Raw genomic sequence first — 18815 nt, forward strand, 5'->3', positions numbered from 1 at the left:
CTGGCCCCACCGATGCCGTCATAGGCCGACTTCACCGAGCTGCTGCTCGCACTGCGACCTGTGGGCCCCGCACACCAGCGTCACCTGCTCACATCACAGCCTTGGTCATCCCAGATGATGTCGCTCCTGCTGACACTGGCGCAGCTGCCTGCACTGGGGCCTGTGGACCCTGCTCGTGAGGTGCACGAAGCACCGTCCTGTCCCGTAGTCCCGGTCCACCGACGCCAACACCATTGGCTCCAGTGTTGTCACCAGGCATCCTTGCCTGCACTGTGGCCTGTGAACACCGCTCGTGAGGATCACGAAGCACCGTCCTGTCCCGCACTGCTGGCTTGGGCCTAGTGACAACAGCTCTTCCGCAACGGCGATGCCGCTGCCCGCACCGTGACCTGTGGACACGGCACATTGCACCGCCCGCTTCACAAGGAAACCCTGGTCTCACCGACGCCGCTGGACGCCATCACTGAACCGCTGCCTGCACCGTGATCTGTGGGCCCGCACGTGACATCGTCCCGCTTCACACCGCAGCCATCCCCGCCAGCGCACCTGATTTCATCAGCCCGGAGTTCGATTCCCAAGGTGCGTGACTTCAAGGGCCGGACGACTCCTGCACTGACTCTGGAACTGACGCCAGCGACGCCGCTCTCTCCAGAGCTCACCGCGAGGATCACGACACCCTGGGGAATCCAAGGTACTGTTTGCGGGTCTTCCTGACATCGCAGCTGGCCTGCGACGCTGAGGCTATCCTGAACTTTTGGTTTTGTTGTTCACGACTCCGTGATAGCCCCAGGTGGAGCTATCGACTTCAAGGAACTGTAGTTTTGAGTAAATCTTGCAGAATTCATATTTTTCTTACTGTATATTGGATTTTTATCGTATTTGGTCTTTTTTTATATAGATAAATATTGGCTATTTTTCTAAAACTGGTGTGGTGTCCTTTTGTAGTGTTTCCACTTATTACTGTGTGTTATGTGCAAATGCTTTACACATTGCTTCTGAGATAAGCCTGACTGCTCGTGCCAAGCTACCAAGGTGGTGAGCAGGGGTTATCTGAGCGGGTATCTGCCTTATCCTGACTAGAGTGAGGGTCCCTAAGTGGACAGGTTGCAAACTGACTGCCAACTAGAGACCCCATTTCTAACAAGTCCCCTAAAAGTTAGCAGTAAAGGACACAAGTAAATTGGAAAAGCCCTAAGGGAGGGTCAGATGCAAGATGGACCATGCAAGTTATCAGACAGGAAACAGGCAAATGAGAGTGACAATAAAGTCAACCAATGGTAAGCAGTGGGTGGGCTGCAAGCCTCTCTTGTTTTGAAGTCATGCACCTGTGCGATCTGTTAGGCTTCACCTGATGATATAAAGTTGCTTGAACAAAGTACACCCTTTGCACGACCGAACACTATAGAATTCAAAATTGGGAAGTGTGTAGATTTTAAATACATTTTATGTCAAATCCTTGAATTTAACCTTATGGTGGTGTAGTGAGATTTAGTTTTGAGGTAAATTTTTTTTTCTGCTTTATTAATGAATTCTTTAATACCATGAAAATCCTAAGTCTTAAATGTGTTTTTTGCAAGTGACATTCGTACTTTAATTGTGTGACTAACAATCTCATAGCTTGTCTTTTTTTGCATATATTACATCAATGCAAGACTATTGTTTTGATATCCTGCCTGTTCCTGAGTTTTCAGGATGGTAGAAGAAACTGAAGGTGACAGACACCATCCCTAAATGTATGACTTTATCATTTTTAGAATATATTGCTAATGAGTCCTTGTTCAGTGTAATGCCAGTAATGTTAAGAACTGCTTATACCTTCCTATACATATGCTTCTGCTATGGGTGCCAGCCTCTCCTTTGTTGCTTATTAGGTTTCACCTGCACAGCGCTTGCAAAGTCTCTTCTATTCAGAATTATTTTATTTTTTATTTTTATTTTTATTTTTTAAAGGGGCTTAGAACCCACCCCTTACTTACCTGAACTTACCATCGGTTGATTACAATTACGTGCTTCTGATTGGCCAGCATGTGCATGCTTTCAGTGCCTGCTCTGTTTTGCCATCCAATGTGTGCAGCGTGGATGAAGTACATCATCTGGTCAGTGGCCACTGGCCAGAGTCCATCCGCTGTCTACCAATCTGAAGATATATATATATATATATATATATATATATATATATATATTTTTTTTTTTTTTCATTTCCTATTGAGCACTGCATAACAGTGTATTTGCATACTGTCTGATCTCACCGTTCTGTAGCTATTCCTCCCTTGCCTGCATGCCTGCTGTTGCTTGTTGTTACTTAAGCTCCCGAACCCTCCCTCCTTTTTTTATTTTATATATATATGGGGGACAGTCTGTGTCTAATGCCCTCACTGACCATGCATAGAAGCACAGACTGCCCCTGAAGCTTGCTCTCGGTTCACAGAGCCCTTATGAGCCATGGTGCTCCTACAAAGACAATCTCATGGCAAACTGAAAACAGTTCTTAGTCCTGCACAAAGGGCAACCAGATTAAGATGGCGTTACTGTGACATACTAAGGATAGACGGTGCTATACTGAGGCCACTAGCACATCAAACTGATTTATTGCGTAATAAAGGCACCAAAACCACTGCTTCATGTTGGCAAATCCAAATAGCAAATTGTAGCATGGAAAACACACAATCTGTCAATAGAAGGCAAATTAAAAATATTGAATTTACAAAGCGATTCAACGTCTCCTCTGAATTAATCAGCGCTATAAATGCACATATAATTTACAATTAAAGAACAGACAGAGATGCTTTACTTCACATGGTGCACACAAGGTAGGTGGGGACTTATACCCAATTTGCGCCCTTGACTCCCCATCTCTAGATGATGAAAAGCCCCGAAATAGATGTCTTCACAAAGCATCGATATCAAATGCACAATGTGCACTGGAGGTGAAGCGTTTGACTCCTTGTGGGTGCATGGGTATCGATGAGGGGACCGTCTATCCTGCTCCTCTCCATCCCTGCAGTGTGGCAGACCTGCGAGGCTGCGCCAGGTGGAGCAGGTGGTGTCCCATCTGAGGCAAGCCTGCCTCCCCGTGTCCTCAGGTGCTGCCTATCCATGCACAGTGATAACAGCTTGTTCTCTATGTAGCACTTCCAGGTGCTGCCTGTGGCTTACTGACACTCGGGCAGCAGATGTTACTGTTACTCAAGTTCATTGTATGCAGAGGGTTGGTCTTGGAAACATGAAGGGGTCACTTGCTCCCTGTGGTTTCAGCAGTGCGCTATTGGTTACACACATCTCCGAGGCTGGAGATCTCATGCAGGCTAAACTCCGAAACTCATGAAATATTAACTCGCTGCGCCATTTCATTAAGACGTGAACTTATAGTAACGTTTTAGTAACTCGCTGATCAAGGCTAGAGGTGCTACAAATCCCAGACTGCTTTGCGGCCCCTGGAGGTGGCCATTTTCTGGATCACCTGCTCCCACTTTCCAGATCCAACGAGTGCTATAAAGCACAAGGGGGCTTACCGCAGCATGGGACTCACTGATAGAGGCCAGAGGGACTGCAGATCACAGACTGCTTTGCAGCCCCTGGAGGCTGCCATTTTCTGGATCACCTGCTCCCACTTGCCAGATCCAACGAGTGCTATAAAGCTCAAGGGGGCATTCCGCAGCGTGGGATGCGCTGATCGAGGCCAGAGGGACTACAGATCCCAGACTGCTTTGCGGCCCCAGGAGGCTGCCATTTTCTGCATCACCTGCTCCCACTTGCCAGATCCAACTAGAGATATAAAGCACAAGGGGGCATACCGCAGCGGGCCCGTCCTGTGCGTGTCAGCGACAGGAAGAGACAGGGCAGAGCCTCCCCATTTGGCCTTTGCATGAGAGCTCTTGTGTGGGGGCAGGTAGGAAAGAAGGGAAGAGACTGCAAAGACTTTCCTTAGGCCGGTCATAGTCTTGGTGCTGGGTGTTGGTGGCTTGGTTATATGGGGCATAATCCCTTGAATGGTGCAGGGTGAACGCTTGCGAGGGTATCGCATTGTACAAGGGCTGAGCTGGCTTCTAGCGATAAAGCATCCTATAGGTAAATCGCTTTCATAATCGTTGAGACTCACAAGATTCCTTCGTAATTCTGGAAGTAACTAATTTATTATGGGCAAGAGGAAAGGCACCAATAAACCTTTGGGGGCAGCAGGCATAACCAAGTTCGCTAGGCATTCCACAGAGAACTGTACCCTGAATTAAACTGATGATCTGATAGTGGAAGTAGAGGGTTTATTGGCAACAAACAATGCAGACCCATTTCAGCGTAAAGGGAAACAAGTTACACCTCCCAAGGATATACAGACCTACTTTAAGAAATCCACAAAGGGGCGTGGCACCAGGTCTGGCTCTAGCCCAAAAGATAGCTATGCACCAGGGGATGAGCATTTAAGAGTAAGCACACTAGCAGCTGTCCCGGTCCCTTCAGCCACTATTAATGTCGACTGCTCCAACCGGTTTGCCCTCCTAGCTAACCCAAGGAACTGTACCAGATGTGAACCCCGATTCATTGGATCTAGCAAGGCACCCAGACAGGGTAGATCTATGTCAGCCCATGATAGGCGAACCACTGGCACAGCTAAAGGCACTTAGAGGAGAGATACAGGGATTGTGTGAGTGTATGAACAAGATGGTTGTCGAATTAGATGAAAAGGTGGCCAAATTATCTACTTTGGTGGAAAACTTAGGAACCAAGATAAGCGGTGCAAATCCAATGCCAAAGCACTATAGCCAAGCACCCCTCCCAAAGCCGCAGTCAGTTAAGGGAATTGGGTTAGCTGCTGACAATGGTTCGGTTTGCTAGCGCAGCACGCTCAACCTCATCCAGCCTTGTAAGAGGAGAATTAATTGGAGGTAGACACACCCTCAAGCAACACAGTGTACAGCCCACTCGGCCAACCGCCTGCCAAACAGGCCAGATTCATTGTGGGAGTCTAAACACCTCCAATAACAGAGTTCACGTCTGTCTAGCATTATCCACCTGACAAATGTCCCCAAACTTACACACGGAGCCAGTGAAACTCAATAATCTTGCATTAACAAAGTAATCCACTGGCTCCGCCACACCAGGGGTTTCACGTCTATCATTAGGGAATGACATATTATCTGCCTTACATTGTAGCCCCTTTGCACACCAATGGGATTATATAGGAGTGAAACTTAGGAGTTCTAAATTGGTGGATGAGCGGATATCCATGGAATTAAGATTTAGACCTACACACATACGCCTTAAACTCAACGCCCCCAGCCGACAAGAAGAACCCCAGATCTCAGAAGGGTGTAACTCTTTTACTCACCTCCAACGCACCACATTAGTGGGGGAATGCTCTAACTTAGCAGACATTGATTGACAATCGGTGGGGAGTGGTGGGGGGTGGTTAAGGACCAGTTCTGTCCTTAACTGTTCATCTAGGCATGAGTGGACAAACTGCAACATGCGCCATCGAGGACTTAGAACTGAGTGCCATGGGTAATGATATGAGGGACACAGCTACACAGAGTAAGATTCATTCTATTATGGCTGAACAGGCAGGCGCTAGGGTGGAACCGAGGTGGGATAGCAGGCTGATTGCCGAAAACTCCATTAGATTTCTAACTTGGAATATAGCAGGTGTCTGTGCTAAGCTGGCAGACCCAGAGTGGGGTGAGTTCACTGATTACCACAAGATTATGCTTTTGCAGGAGATGTGGGCAGTGGCACCAGTACTTAGAAGTGGGTATATTACCTTTGTTGCTAATGGGGTCCCTTCATCCAAGGGTAGAGCTTCTTGGGGTCTTCTTATTTGGTTGAAACTAGATCTTTTCCCATTAGTGAAAGTAGTACCAACGGGAAGTAAGGACTTTCTAGGGGTAGAAATAAAATTTAAAATGCCTACTTGGGCCAGATATATTGCGATAATTAACGCCTACATTAGATCAGTCCCTGTAAATGCCCCCTCCCCCATAGCAGTTCATCTCGCAATACTGTTCAGCGCCTGAAAGGAAGCACCTTACAATTGATCACAGGTGATTGTAACACGACACTTGGAAAAGGGCAGAGGGAAATAGTGTATTTGCAGGATCTCCAAGGTGCTCTGATTGGTTCTGGGGCAGCCGCACAAACAACAGGGAAATTAAGCTCTGTAGCTGGCCAACTAGAAGATCTGATAATGGTGAATGGCTTAATAATTGTTAATGACAATACCTGTTCTGATAATCCCCCACACCCGACCTTTAAGAGAGGCATTTTGAGTTCTTACACTGATTATCTCCTGGTCGACCTGGAAATGTGGCCGCTCTTGACAGACATGGCAGTCATCCCTCGAACAGATAGCGATCATGAGGCCTTAAGTGCTGTATTCTCTCCTGCTATATTTACTAGCTGTAATCTGCCAGCGGTAGTCCATGCAAATCCCCTATAGACAGTTAATATCAGGAGGAACGTGAAACGGGTAGAAGTCGTGGATAATGCGGAAATTCAAATTCAAATATACAAACTATTTGTGGATAACCTAGTTAAAGTAACACTGTTAAGGGGGGGGGGTATGAGCCCGATATGGTTCTTGTGTATTGTCAGCTCATGGAACAGCTTAGGCCTCTGTTTACTAAAATTTAAAAGAGGGGCTTCCAACAAAGTGGCCCCAGGTGGCTCACTAAGGACTGTCGGTTGGCTAAGTTCGGTCTCCTAGATGCTTTGAAGCAGCGAATCAAGCCAAAAATAGCCATTGCTAGGAATATCTACAAGGCTATCCTAAAAAAAAGGCTAAACACAACTGGGAGATGACCAAATGGGAAGAGCTTACCAACGCAGTTAAGAGTAAGAATCAGAAAATGTTTTGGTCACTGATGGCATCCAGCTTGAAATTAATACATAACCACCTTGAAGGGGTAGTGCAACCGGGAGCCTGGGTTGAGCACTTCAGATCCCTGTATAGTGGTGGTGGAGGGGAGGGGAGGGGGGGGGGGGGAGTGAAACACAATGAAAGCATTAGGGAGGAACTAATTGAGAGGGATTGCTTGGTAGGCCTGGATGCTTTTTCCAACCCTCCTGAGATGGAGGCTAACGTAGAGACCAAGTGCCCATATTTCTCCCAGGCTGAAACCAGGGTAACCCTGATGCAAATGAAGGAGGCCCCTGGCCCGGATGGTATTCCTGGCAATCTTTTCCTTTCACACCCAGATGTCTGGATCCCCTACCTGAATGTATTGAGCAACGCTATAATGAAGGGCATGACTATTACACCGACCTGGCTAGGAGCTGTTATCGTACCCATATTCAAAAAAGGAAGTACGGACGTTCCCTCTAACTACAGACCCATAAGCCTGTTTGACAATTCTCAAAAAATCTTTTGCAGGCAGGTTCTGGCTAAACTTACAAGCATTGGCAATGAACAATCATATCCTTGAGGATGCCCAGGCAGGGTTCAGGAGCAAGATCAGCACTGTTGATCAGGTCTTTAGTTTCAAGATGTTATGCTGGAAGTATGTCACCCTAAAGAGGGATCACCTGTATGTCGCCTTTATGGATCTTAGGGCAGCCTTCGACCTCGTACCCAGGGATAACTTGTGGGAAATACTTGCAGGATATGGAGTGCCGTTTGACCTAATACGTATCTTGCAAGCACTCCACATAAACACCTATGCCAAAGTGAGATGGAACACAGGGGAGGATTTAACAAACCCGATTCCAACTCGTTGAGGGGCAAAGCAAGGTTGCTTACTGGCCCCAACATTTTTCAGTCTCTACATTAATGGGGCAGTTAAATGGCTTTCACAATGTACGCATGATGCCCCTAAGTTTGCTGGAACCCCGCTTCTGATATTAATGTCCGCCGACTATACCCTGCTCATCTCTAGAGCTCCAATGGGCCTTCAGGCAAAACTGGACTACTTTGTGGCCTTTTGTAAGGCAAGGGGTCTGGAAATTAACCCAACAAAACAAAATTTATGGGAATAAACACCCACAAGACATTTAGAGGGAGAATGTTAATCAATGGCTCCACAATTGAACAAGTCAAACACTGTCTACTTAGGGGTCCGACTGTCTGATTCAATGTCTTTGGGCCATCAGTTGGTGAAGAGGAAAAATCTTCTCATCCAGAAGGCTTACCCAATCAGCATGAAACAGAAGGAAACGGGGTTGGTGCAGTGTCCTTGGTTCTCCGGATATACAAAGCTACTGCCCTCACAGCAGCCACTTATGGGACAGAGATTTGGGGTTTCACAGGTGCTACCATCCTAACAGCTGAGAACAATTTTCTTCAGAACATGCTCAAGTTACCTAAGGGCACTCCACTGGTGCCACTGAGGATTGACTTAGCACTAAACCCTATAAATTTAGTGGTGGCTTTAAAACCCTTGTTGTATTGGGTGAGGCTGTGGAAATGCAGGGAACTAACACCGTAGAGAGACTCCTTGATTTACCTAATTTCTAGTGACTCACGGGTAATCATGCCTTGGCCGAACTACATTAAGTTGCAGTGTGAGAAACTGAAAATGATTGACCTTTGGAAGTCTCCCACAGTGGTTGCCAAGGACGCATCCCTGACATTAAAAAGAGCTTACTGGAACTATGCCTTGGAACAGACATGGTTGAACAATGGTCATGAGAACCTGGCTGGGCAATTTTTAAGCATTAAATGCTTCTCATCCTACGAACATTTCCTGGACGAAATCCATCCCCCCTTTGCCAAGCGCCTGTACCTACAGCTTAGGTATGGGTCCCTACCACTAAGATATTTAATGGCTAAATGGGAGAAGCGTACCTTCTCTCTGTCTTGTCATTTCTGTCCTCAGCTAAAGGAAACCGAAGAGCACTTTCTCGTTTTCTGCCCACAATATTCACACCCTCGTGGGAGATGGCTAATCCTGGTTTGTAAGCTGTTGTGTGCCAGACACTACTGGGAGGCCCTGAGAATCCTTAAATATGACTCGAAGGCTGTGATAGTCTTTGCTGTAAGCAAATATCTGGAGCAAGCATGGCGCATAAGACAGAGAGCCATGTCCTAATGGGTATTCTTGGACTAACAAAGGGTCCAGGCTGTCTAGCTATCGGACATATACTTTTTAACTTACATTTGATTACTCCAGCTCCAATTTAAACCTGTTTCCCATATGCCGTACATGTACTTCAAGTTAAATGTATATCTTGCACTTACACAATGCATATGTGTTTTAATTCTTTTACATGTGGAAATAATACATATATTTATCTTTTTTTTAAGGTCTAAATGCACTAGGAGATTGTATATACTCAATTTTATGAATGCATTTATGTATACTTTTATGGTTATTTAACCGAAATAAAGTAATACTAGTAGTAACTTGAGCCGTTTGGGCTAGCAAAATTAAAAAAAAAAAATCTGCAGATTATGAAGCATATGATGGATTATGCGGCAAATGCGGGAATTCTATAAAAATTTGAAAAATGCAGTGGCCGCAAAATCACATAAGTCCAGTGTCCCTGCACTTAAGCAATAGAGACTGTACTGTGTTCCTTGGGGCTCTTACCCCAAACTGTGTCCATACAAGACATCTGTTACCTGAACCGTAGCCAATTTTAACGTGCTATGCATGCTTGTGCATTGAAATTTGTCACTACATGTTACTGCAAGCTGGCAGGCACAGAGCTGGCTGGAGGTGCGAACCCATGTTTCTCTTTATTTTTTTGGTTTTCTTTTTAGTTCTTCTGTGCTGTGTCTGCAGTTAAACATTGACTGGCACTGCCCTTTGTGCAGACGTAAATGTTATTGCGTGCAGGGAGAGGCGAGTTTATTAGGGACACTGAGCTTTGGCTGCACTTTAACACAAATAGCTAGGTGGCTATTTTTTGTTATATAAAATTAGTTTGAAACGTGAGTGCCTTCATTATAGTCCCTGTTGCTCTGCGTCCGCATCCAGCAGCTCAATCTTTTTTTTTATTTACTTTTTTGATCCACTCGTTATCTTTTCCTGCTTCATCCTTACTTTCCTCATTGTTGTTCGTGTGCTTTCCAGCACACGACAATTCAGCCACACCATAAATTTTCTCTGTTCCTACAAATGGGCTTTTGTCGGAGATTGTTCTGGAGTCGCACCATTGTATACAGGCACAGTGTTGCCTTTCCTGCGCCATTGTTTCTCCTATATTGAATGAGAGTCAGAGTCTTTCACATACTGGTCATTTTAAGTGAGGTCTGTGCAAATTTTTTATTTTTTTTTTCCAAATGTCAGGAATTCGTGCTTTGGTTCAGATACATACAATCGTCACCGTACACAAATACCTATTTGATCGTAAGTCGTAGGTAACAAGCTTGACAACATGTGCACAAGCTATCCCTTTGACCTTTTACCTGTTAAGGAAAAAGGTCACGTTAGTCAAAAGAAAACATTACATTACATCATTTTACATTTACTACACCTGTCTTCATCTGAGTCCTCTCCGTTCGCCTTTCGGGTCCTGAAGAGAAAAAAATAGACAACAGGTTAGTGGACCCTCCGGGGCGGACCCCTTCAGGTTTCGTCGTCGCTGTCGTCGTCTGATCCGTCCAGTGCTGCGTAGTCACGCAGGAGGCTGTGGATCATCTTCCGGCAGCCCAGGGTCGATGTCTCCTTCTTCCCTACTACCAGGCGGTTTCTGGAAAATAGAAGAACATCTTTAAGGCAGCAGAGGAGCCTCCAGCAGCACTGGAGGTCTCCGAGTGCGTGGGAACCGGGGAACAAACCATACATTACAGAGTCTGCAGTGATGCATGTTGTTGGTATCCAGGCCCCAAGCTCCGTGCTTAGGGCCTTCAGAAGGTCCTGGGCGTAGGCGCATTCCCAGAAGAGATAGTAGGTCGTCTCATCTGCGGTGCATCCTCTTGGGCAGGACTTGTATCGGTTGATCCCTCTTGCGTGCATGAAGGCCCTCACTGGCAGGCCTCCCTGGATGGCCATCCACGCAATGTCCTTGTGTTGGTTGGTCAGGCGTTTGGAGGCTACGTTTCTCCAGACATAGTCCGCTGTGGCAGAGGGGAGGGCACTGATTGGTTCGCTGACGTCCCTCGCACGGATCTGTCGGTGGATGATCTTTGGAGTCCACTGCGTCGGGGCTGGTGCCGCTGGACCGTGCTCCTTGATGAACTTCTCCACTTCTTTGTAAAACCATGGGGTTTCCCAGTTGTAGGGGACTGCGCTGTCCCATTCTGCCCAACCAAGTCGCCTCCACGTCGGTAACAGAAAGAACCGTGCCATCAGGAAGCCGGCGTGGCCTTCATCTTTTGCCCTCAGGGTGTTCCTCACGCAGTGGCATACGAAGGTTCCCCTTAGGATGGTGGCGATGTCCGGCACTCCTTTGCCTCCTTTGGCGTGGGTTTTGAACATCACCTCCCTCTTCACTCTATCCATCTTGGAGTTCCAGATGAAGTAGAAGATCATTCTTGTGATGGCCTTGGCCGTTCGAGGCTGCACTGGCCATACTTGTGCGACGTACAGGAGCACTGGCAGGGTCTCGTTCCGCAGGACCAAAGACTTCCCTTCGATCGTCAGCTTCCGGAGGCTCCAGAGTCCCAGCTTCTGCTTCGTCTTTGCCAGTCTTTCTTCCCATGATTTCTCTGCCGTGCCTTTTCCGCCGAACCAGACTCCAAGGATCTTCAGGAAATCCTGCTTGATGGGGAATGGCAGTGGGTCTCTGGTGGGGGTTCAGTGGCCGAAGAGTAGGGTTTCTGACTTGGCGCTGTTTATCTTTGCTCCTGACGCCTTCCCAAACTCGATACAAGTCTTCTCAAGTTATTTTATGGAGTGCCCGTCCGCACAGAACACTGAGACGTCGTCCATGTAGAGGGAGCACTTCACTTCGCCCTTCCCGCTGCTTCCTGGTACTATCACTCCTCTGATGTCCCTGTTCTGTCTGATGCGTTCGGCGAGGAGCTCTATAACACAAATGAACAGAAGAGGTGAGAGTGGACAGCCCTGCCTAACCCCTGACAGGACGGGGAAGGGGTCGGTTCTCCATCCATTGACCAACGCTGTGCTAGAGGTGTCTCTATACATTGCGGTCACCACGTCACAGAAGAAGTCACCCAGTCCCAGTGCTCGGAGTGTCCGGTCCATGAACTCATGGGAGATGCGGTCAAAGGCCTTTTGCTGGTCCAGACTGACCAAGGCCGTCGGAACCTTTCGGCTCTTGATGTACTCGATCGTGTCTCGGACCAGGGCCAGGCTGTCCGCAATCTGCCGACCCGGTATCCCACAGGTCTGGTCAGGGTGGACTATCTTCTCTATCACTTTCTTTAGGCGGTTGTCCATTGCCTTCGCTAGGAGTTTGTAGTCCACATTGAGGAGAGAGATGGGCCTCCAGTTTTTGAGGTCCTCCTTCTCTCCCTTCTGTTTGTACAAAAGCGTTATCATGCCCTCACGCAGGGACTGCAGCATACTGCCCTTGCCCACCACTTCCTCGTAGAGGTCCAGCAAGTCTGGCCCGATCAGGTCCCACAGTTTGACATAAAGTTCCACTGGGAGACCATCACTTCCGGGGGTCTTGCCTCTCTTGGAGGTCGAGGCGGCCAAGTGCAGCTCTTCCAGGGTGAAGGGCGCGTTCAGGCCCTCTCTCTCTTCCGGACTCAGTGTCTTTGAGATGCCCTTTAGGAAACTGTCTGCCTGGGATCTCTCTGACGACTTCGGTGAGTAAAGCTCGCCATAAAAGTCGGTGACGACCCTCATGACGTGCTCTTTCCCACTCTGGAGGTTGCCCTCCGAGTCCCGAAGCTCTACCAGCGGGGTATGGGCCGAGTCAAGTTTCTTGAAGAAGAATGAGTTGCATTTCTCATCCTTCTCGAGGTTCTCGGTTCTGGTCCGGAAGATGATTTTCCTGGATTCCTCCCTGAAGTGCTCTGCGAGCCCTTTTCGGGTTTCCTCCAGTTCGTCATCCACGTCCCATCCCCTGAGCTCGAGTTCAAATAGGCGTTGCAGTTTGCTTTGCAGCTGCCTGAAATCCCTCTTCTTTTCCCGTTGCAGCAGCTCTGCTTGCATCCTGGAAGAACCTCCGGAACCTGTCCTTCACCCATTCCCATCTCTCGCTGGCGGAGTGAAAGAGGTCCCTCATGTCCCTCCACTCTACATGCGCGACTCTGAGGTTCGCCACTAACTCCTCGTTTGCCAGCAGTGAGCAGTTCAGTTTCCACGATCCGGGGCCAGCGGGGAACTTCCCTGTAAGTTCCCCCTCGAAACTGACTGCTCTGTGGTCCGAGAAGTGGACGGCGACCATGGAGTTTCGCCCAGGCTTTACCGTTGGAGAGGTGAAGAGGAAGTCGATCCGTGAATGCACGGACCCATCCGGCCTACTCCAGGAATAATTCCTGGCGTTCGGCCCCATACTTCCTACGACATCCCGCAGGGATGCCTCGCCTGTCATCTCCACCAACAGCCTGGACGTCACGTCCATCCCTGCAGAGTCTGACCCAGTGCGTCCATCCAACTCTACTGTGCAGTTGAAATCACCACCCATCAGGATGGTCCTGGAGGTCACAAGCTGCATCCTGAGCACCCTGAACATCTCGAGCCGTTCATTCTTCTATGGGGGGGCGTAGACATTGATGAGCCTAACGGGCTCACCTGACCATGAGCCGTCCACGACTAGCACTCTGCCGTTGACCTGCTCAGTGACCCTGTCGGTGGTGAAATGCCTCCCCTTGATCAGAATGGCGACTCCAGATGATTTGCAGTCGTTTCCTCCGGACCAAAACGATGGCCCGTGCGTCCACTGCCGCTCAAGCTGGCTGTACGACTGGGTGTACGGAATCCCGCATTCCTGCAGAAAGCAGACATCATGGTTCTGGGCGGCCAGGAAGGACAACGTGCCAACTCGCCTAACCTGGTCCTTCACACTCCTGACGTTTAGGGTGAGCAATGATATGGCCATTGTCTCAGCGATAGCTGTCAGTGTCTGGGTAAGGGAGAACCGCTACTGGGTTGGGCCCTAAGCTGTTCTACTGGGGGTGCTGGGACTCTTGTTGGTCTCCCTTTCCCTTGCTCTCTTCCTCACTTTCATCCGAAATCACAATTTCGGCTCCTGCCTCTGGGACTTTCGTCCTCTGGGTCTGTTCTTTTGGGGCCCCGGTGGTGTCTATCAGGGCTGGCTGTTGGTGCAGCTCTTGGAGGACCGTTTGTATCGACTGGTTTGATTCGCTCGGGGTACCTCCTGTGTCCTCTATGTTCTCCTCGTCTGTGTTGATGGTGGTGTAGCCATCATTTTGTTCCTCGGTTTGGGAAGTAATATGCTTCTTCTTTGTGGTGTAGAAGTCCTCCTTCCTTTGCCGTTGCCTCTTTCTTCCTGATTTCTGGGGTGGTTGGGTAACTATCTCATCCCTCTCCATCTCTTCGTCTTTCAGGGGTTCCTTCTGTGGTTCTTTTCGGGGCGGTGATTGTTTCCCATTGATCCGGGCCCGCCTCCTTTCATCTCTTTCCTCTTTCTCTTTCCTGCACTTTTCCCGCAGCCTCTGGGACTTTACCTGTTTCCAGGCCTTCTCAATCTCCTCCTCGTCCCCGCTGCTGCTGTCCACTTTCTTCTTTAAGTGTTTGTTTTTCTTTTTTGCTTTTACAGGGGCTGAGGTTGGGGTCGGGGTCCCGGCGTCAGCCGTAGACTCCTTTCCCTCCTCGGCCTTGGTTCCTGGTGTCGGTTCCGGCTCCCCTTGGGCCTCCAGTGGTGGTGTATTGGTTTGTGCACCATTCTCGGGGGTTCCTTCGGGGTGGGTGGGTACCACTGAGACGGTAGTCTCCAGTGGTGTCGCCGGGTCTGTCACTGTGGTTGGTTCCACATCTGGGTCGGGTCCTGGGGACTTGTGATCCTGCGGGGCCTGTCCCTTCGGGTTGCTTCTCCTGATTGGCTCCGGTATCTTCTGGGCTTCTTCCCTCGATGCCTTCAGGAGGGCGTTCACTTTTGCATTGGCAGTGGGGTCCAGCTTTGGTCTGGTGGTCTTCTGGGCTGGGGTCCCTGCAGCTGCCGCTGCGTAGGTTCTGGGTCTTTCAGACTTTGGGCACTGGTAGTAGGTGTGGCCGTCTCCTCCCTCCACAGAGGTTGCACACCTTTTTCCCTGTGCATCTGTTCGTCTCGTGTCCGGTTTGTCTGCATATCCTGCAGTACTTCTCTGGGCAGGCAATTCCTTTGTGTCCCACGGCTTGGCACTTCCTGCAGGTAAAAGGTTGGCCCGGGTAACGGATTCTGCCCTCGTCGGCTCCTAGGTAGAAGCGCTCGCTGGGGGGTGCCTCAGTCCGTCTCTTCCTGTTGGGTCTTTGTGGAGGTTGATGATGGCTTGCCAAGTCGTGTTCCATATGCCTCTTTTGTCTCTGACCTTGTTAGGTCCACTTGCAATGGTGCCGTATCTTTGGAGTAGTGATGCGATGTCCCGGTCTGGGATGTGGGGGTTCGTCATCTCCACCGTGATCCTCTTCTCCGTTGATGCTGGCTCCTATCCGGTTGAAATGTTAAAGGAGTTAAATGGCTTCTCCCCTTTCTTCCCTTGTAAGAATTCCCAATACTTCCTGTATAGGGTGTGAGTGATGAAACTCAAGAGAAAAATCCACCCTGATGCTGATGCTTGGCAGCTCAGCACCTCCTCCCCTGGGATCCCTGCTGGTTTGATGACCTTATCTAGGAAGAGGTCCCTGTCTAGCTTGGGTCCCGCCTTGTCTTTCACCTCCCACCGCATGACTTGGGCATGTCTACGGGAAAGGTTGTACCTATTGAAGGGTTTGGGGGCTGTCCCTTGCCTGGTTCCCTCCTCACCTTTCCCTCCAACACCTGGTTTGGCAGCTGTGGGGTTTTCAGGGTTCCCCTGCTTTGGCCCTGGGGCCTTCAGCTCACCAGCCTTCTAGCCTTCCAGGTGTCTGCTGTTGGGGGGTCCATCTTACTGGCCTCCTTGCTGCCTGCCCCTGGGTGGTTGGGGTTGGGTTTCAGGGCATCCACTGGGGGGATGCCGACTTCTATGGGCCCTGGGGTGCCAATCTCCATCTCTTCAGAGATAGATGCCATTGGTTCCACCTGGTTCCACCTTCAGCCACTGGTCTATCTGGGTAGCCGCTGGTTCTGGTGTACCTCTGGGTGTCACCTGTCCTGTGCCACCTAATCAGACAGAAAAACTTCCTGTAGTGCACGAAACACTGCACAGTCACTCCCAAGAGCTAAGGTGAGGGTTATAGGTGTTACCACCTAAGCATGGATCCCCTCTCCAGAGATCTGAGTGCTGGCAGGCCTGTGAAGGATGTTAGGAGGGGTTTTAAGCTTCCAGCATTAGTCCACCCAAACGGCAGGAAAGATAGAGTGAGTAGGGAGCGCAATTCTGAGCTCTAAGAGCTGACCACACGGTCCTTGGGGGGTTCTAATTTGCACGCCTAATAGGCAAACTGACACCAGCACGCTGGTGTCCTTCCTCTCTCTCCTTTAGAGACGAGTGGGCCTTTTCAGGTTAATTTGCATAAATTTGCATATACAATGCAAATTTATTTCACTTCCAAGTCGAAGTCGTAGATCCAATAAATATCAAATTTACTTCCACTGGGTAGTGGTTTCAATCTGATAAGAACAGATACTACACTTGATCTTAGCCAAAAGGCTGTGCAAATACCAGAGCCAAACAAAACCTTATATCCCAAAACGCAACTGAAGTATGGTGGGAAATCCTTCATTTTATTTGGTATCTGCAACAGGATATCCTTAGTGTCTGCGGAGGCCTGCACCTGGAGGGAGGCATATGGGGCCGGTACACTTAACGGTGCCAAAAGCCCGGTAACAGTTTTCCTGAGGGTATGAGGGACAATAGGGCGGAAGTGGCACCGCCTCCCCTCAGGTATGTAGGAGATGGGTGAGGGGCAAGGGCGCCAAAAGCCAGTGATGTGGCGTGAAACAGCTGGCCAATAGGAGGCTGAGCGTGATTCACAGTGTGCCCTCAGGGCATCATGCCAGTATTAATAAGGGGCAAATGCAGGGCCCAGCCACTGTTTTGGGCTGGGGTGGTGCTCCTGAACGTTACGAGACACGTTGCTGGAGAATTTCAAACCAGCGTTAGGAGTGAAGCGTCTGCGGAGGTTGTAGCAAACCACAGCGTGTGGCCCAGGATCAGCATCTTTAGGATGTTTTGGCAGTGGTGTGGCAGGAGCTGAAGAGCCACCAACAGCAGACCCCTACACCACTTGGCGACACTACTCTGTTCTGCTACGGAAGCATCGGATGCACGAGGATCCGCCCACCAAGGCCGAAGCACGTCCTTAAAGGGAAAGTGCATTGCATGGCTTTAAAGTGCTTATCACATTTCCTGTTGTGAAGAACTGCCAACAGAGGACCGCCACCTCTGTGGGGTATCGACGCAACTCTGTGACAGGAGCCGCTTTGAAATACCCTTGGTGTTGGAGACATCAAGGTTTCCGCCCAGCGAGGCACGAAGACGGCCTAAAAAGGGAAAGCATCCCAAGAACAGTGCGACTGCATCAAAAGTGAAAAAAGCGTAGCCAATTTCAGCAAGGAGCCTGCATCGCATAATAAGGTGTGCTCTCGCTGGGGGTCTTAGCGGGTGTGAGTAAACATCTCGTCCTTTATTAATTGAACATGTGAACTTTGTTGAATGCCATGAACTGTTTACTATCGATGTGGCCCCGCATGTTGCCATAATAATGCTCTGTGTGCATGCACCCCTGTGCCCTCGTTCAATTTTATCATTTTGCTACATCGTTAGTGTGAGAAGCAGTCCTGGGCAATTAACTGAGCATTTTAAGAGATCTAGTGACTGCTGAATTATAGCAGAAATATACGTAACCATGTGGGAAGGCCCTTGTAATCCCACTATACCTGGGCTATCTAACAACACTGATATAAAGCTGGTATAAAGTAGGGAAAGATACACAAATATTATACATCACAGTGAAGACATTAATTGATCACGGGAAAGATTTTTAATTCTGGCACTTAAGCTTTATATAAACAAATTTATACTTGTCTCGCTCCTCCTCCTAAGAAAACACATATAATATGCAGTGTTGAGAAAAATGCATGACACTTAAACATGTATATACGTCACATCACACAAATATACATCACGATTTTCGAAAAGTAGCTACTGAGTGCCAAAATCCTTCAAAAACATCTATCAATCAAAGTGTGGGAAAACGTGGTTATGACTTGTGTCCCAACACGAGCTCCAAAAGCATTTTATTTTTTTTAACTTTTAATACGTGCTTGTCTTAGTCAATCACTCGCGAAGCCTTAGAGACACGTGCACCATGCTGTGAGGAACCACCAGTGTGCACAAGTCCCACTTGTAGTTGCACTCACAGCATGGTGCAGGAGGGTGTTGATCTCAACTTTTTTTCAGTTGTCAGGGAAGGAGGCGGCAGCAGCTAGGGAGCGGTTGATGGTGAGGTGGAGCTTGGGGGCAATGGTGCCCCGGCTCTGTTGAAGATGTGGTGGGGGCAACGGTCCATGGGGGGCCGGAGTGTATGGACTTCATTGTTTTCAGTGTGTCTTCGGTGGTGAGGGGGATCCAGTTTGTGATTGTTGGTTTGTTGGTGTCGGGTTTTGGTGGAGGGGGTTCTGTGCATAGGTTGCCCTCGCTGAAGCTGTCATAAATGGTCTTGATTTTGTGGTGGAAGTAGGTGACGAGTCAGTCGCAGAGGTCTTGTGAGGGTGGGATGTCCGTTATTTCGCTGTTGGGTTGGGAAAACTCCTTGATGATGCTGAAGTTCCTTGCTGTTGTGTGTGTGTGTGTGTGTGATGATTCTCTCTTGTATCGCTTTCTTTCTGGTGCTCCTGATAAGTTGGTGATGTGCGGTGGTGGCAGCTCTGAAGTTGCTTTGGGCTTCTGT

At 48.9% G+C, this 18815-nt stretch overlaps 1 protein-coding gene and 1 pseudogene across 2 annotated transcripts in view; one reads left to right on the plus strand and one right to left on the minus strand.

Moving 5' to 3' along the window:
* Window positions 1-18815, plus strand: part of DNAJB6 (DnaJ heat shock protein family (Hsp40) member B6) — a 424156-nt gene that overhangs the window by 288461 nt on the left and 116880 nt on the right. The window lies entirely within an intron of this gene.
* LOC138262550 (U2 spliceosomal RNA) lies at window positions 16422-16585 on the minus strand (annotated as a pseudogene).

This window comes from Pleurodeles waltl, chromosome 10 (genome assembly GCF_031143425.1).
Source record: "Pleurodeles waltl isolate 20211129_DDA chromosome 10, aPleWal1.hap1.20221129, whole genome shotgun sequence".
NCBI lineage: Eukaryota > Metazoa > Chordata > Amphibia > Caudata > Salamandridae > Pleurodeles > Pleurodeles waltl.